Below are 3,109 nucleotides of genomic sequence, written 5' to 3' on the forward strand. Positions count from 1 at the left end.
TGTGTGCCCGCGCTCTGAAGACTTGAGCAGTGCCTAATAATTTCGTGCTGACACCCGCGCGCGAATTTCCGACTGCGTGTTAAGCACCGCTGTATCTCGTCTGAATGGCGATCTTAATGCGTCCAATGGCGTCCGCCTCAAAGGCAGAAATTTCTGGCTGTGATTCAGCCGCAAATGTCTGTGTGACCGGCCCCTTAAGCAAAGACTTGTTTTTTGGTCACTAAGAAAACTGACAATAGAGGGGAAGGTCCTAATCATCAAAGCGATCATCGTCCCACTGCTTTTGTCAATCAGTTTAGTTTTTATGCCCAAAAGAAACGTGCTGTTACAACTGGACCGAGCCGTCTTTCACTTTGTCTGGGGCTCAAAGTGGGAAAGGATAAAAAGAGATACAATGAAAAAGAAAAAGGAAAAAGGGGGGAAAGGAGAGCCTGACCTCCAGCTTTTCCTGGGAAGCAAATATGTCTCTCTCCACTTCCAAAACGCTGTGGGCCCACCCAACAACCCGAAAAGTCAAGCGATGACCCGGTTTTGGATGGGCTCATATTTGCGGAAGCTAAAGCTTGAACCAAACAATCGTTTGATTCCAGTTTCATTTAACTTGCCACCAACACATCTCTTTATTCGGGATTTTTTAAAGAAATTAGATTTGGAAACACAAGAATGTCACTCTTAACAAAACCACAGGGCCCTTATTGCTATTGTGCAAGAGCGTGCAACAGTAAGTCCTGTGCGGGGGCTTGCGTTTGGCGAACCTACAACGGTTTGGAGCAACGTGAATCATCCTGCCCTCCCAAACAGACTACGAGACTTGTCATGGATGGTGGCTCATGAGGTTCTCCCAGTCAGAGCCGTAATGCACCACCGAGGAATGTCAGCGACTTCGATGTGCCCTCGACCTGGCTGTGGCGCCCAGGAGTCGGTGAGGCACCTTTTTTGTGAGTGCAATGCTGCTGAGGACTTGTGGACAATGGCCGACCAACTAGGAAAGTTCCCGGACTTGCCAGCAGGGGAGGTCCCTGATGCACAGTACGTGCTTTACGGGGTGAGTCGGTCGAGGAGGTCTCGGAACGACTTTGCCAGGGACTGGCTCACTCTCGCCGCCATCAAGGACGCCATCTGGACCTCCAGAAACCTGCTAGTATGGAAGTGCAGGCAGATCCCCCGTGGCTGTGCTCCAAATGGCTGCAGATACCATACAATCTGCGAGCGGCGGGCCTAGGACGCAGCCATGAAGAAGAATCGTCTGCACCCACCCGGAAGGGGGAACCGGAGCTACACTGTGGGGGTCCCGGCAGCAACGGCCTGGGTTGTGGAAAGTAGAAGTAAGAAGGGAGAGGACCCACACAGAGGACTGGAAGGATGCTGCTTGGGAGGGTGAAATGGCAGATCTTTGTCCTTGCACAATAGTATTGCCCTTTACACGTTGGTTAACTACTGTTAAAAGATAATAACTCTGAAATTGTTTAATTGATGTTGAAAATGTCAGGGAAAAATGTTAAAACGTCATATCGTCATGTCATATTGTCAGATATAACAAAATTGTGAATATGCTTGATGGCTGTTGAGATTGTCGTGTTTGTTTTGCTGCTGTTGGTGTCGGTGGATTTGTTCAGACCAAAAACAATCGACTTTGGCCTGGACGGATCTATTGACACTAACAAAGATGTTATATAATGAAATTGTGAATATGCTTGGTTGCTATTAAGATTTTCGAGAAGGGTTGTTCAAACCTCACATTGTGTTTGCTGTTAAACGTCATATTGAAATAGAATATTGTGAATGTGCTTAATTGCTGTTGAGATTGTCATGATTGTTTTCTGTTATTAGTGTCAATAAATTTGTTCAAACCAAAAAAAACAAAAAAATGCAGGATATGAGCATCAGGATGTTCTGCTATAGGTGTGGAAGGATGCTGCTTGGGAGGGTGGGATGGCAGAGCTATGTCCTTGCACAATAGTATTGCCCTTTACACGTTGGTTAACTACTGTTAAAAGATAATAACTCTGAAATTGTTCAATTGATGTTGAAAATGTCAGGGAAAAATGTTAAAACGTCATATCGTCACGTCATATTGTCAGATATAACAAAATTGTGAATATGCTTGATGGCTGTTGAGATTGTCGTGTTTGCTTTGCTGCTGTTGGTGTCGGTGGATTTGTTCAGACCAAAAACAATCGACTTTGGCCTGGACGGATCTATTGACACTAACAAAGATGTTATATAATGAAATTGTGAATATGCTTGGTTGCTATTAAGATTTTCGAGAAGGGTTGTTCAAACCTCACATTGTGTTTGCTGTTAAACGTCATATTGAAATAGAATATTGTGAATGTGCTTAATTGCTGTTGAGATTGTCATGATTGTTTTCACTTATTAGTGTCAATAAATTTGTTCAAACCAAAAAAACAAAAAAATGCAGGATATGAGCATCAGGATGTTCTGCTATAGGTGTCGGCATGGCTGTTGTTTTTGGGCTGTGTACTTCATGTTCAGTTACAATTACTAAATTTACAAAATGGCCCTTGCTTATGATTTGATTTTTGTATCCCGGAGATGGAATAAGAGCTTGCTCTGTCCACTCCACGCATCTGCCCGGTATTACAGTACTTCCGGAAGCGGTGCATTCGCAATGATCGCAGCAAGGTTTTGGGGCTAGGACCTTAGCTCGGCCTTTTGGCTGAGAGTAAGTGTCCCGGCGCCTTGGTTTTGTAGCGTATTATGAACTGACCGATAACGGATAATGGCTAATGAATAACGAAGATAGAACAATAACCCTTAACCCTCAATCCATCCAATTTTGTCACTCCGAACATACTCCTCAAACACTTCATCTCAAAAACATTTACCGTATTTTCCGCACTATAAGGCGCACATAAAATCCGATTTTTACTATATGACTATGCGCCTTATAATCCGGTGCGCCTTATATATGGATCAATATAAAAATCACTTTTGAGAACTGTTATGATCTACCATAAAGCTTATTATGCTGAAATAAGCTTTATGGTAGAGTGCATAACAGTTTCAATACGAGCGATTTGAGTAGAAAAAGGCAAAATAAACATGTTACCTGCTCAAAAGTAATTTATATACGGTGTGCATTACC

General features: G+C 43.5%; 1 pseudogene; it reads left to right on the forward strand.

The window, feature by feature from the left end:
- Positions 1-2,501: 2,501 nt before the first annotated feature.
- Positions 2,502-2,632, forward strand: LOC148354589 (U2 spliceosomal RNA; annotated as a pseudogene).
- The last annotated feature ends 477 nt before the right edge of the window (positions 2,633-3,109 follow it).

Source organism: Urocampus carinirostris, chromosome 12, assembly GCF_059441175.1.
Source record: "Urocampus carinirostris isolate Australia breed hairy pipefish chromosome 12, RoL_Ucar_1.0, whole genome shotgun sequence".
Taxonomy (NCBI): Eukaryota; Metazoa; Chordata; class Actinopteri; order Syngnathiformes; family Syngnathidae; genus Urocampus; species Urocampus carinirostris.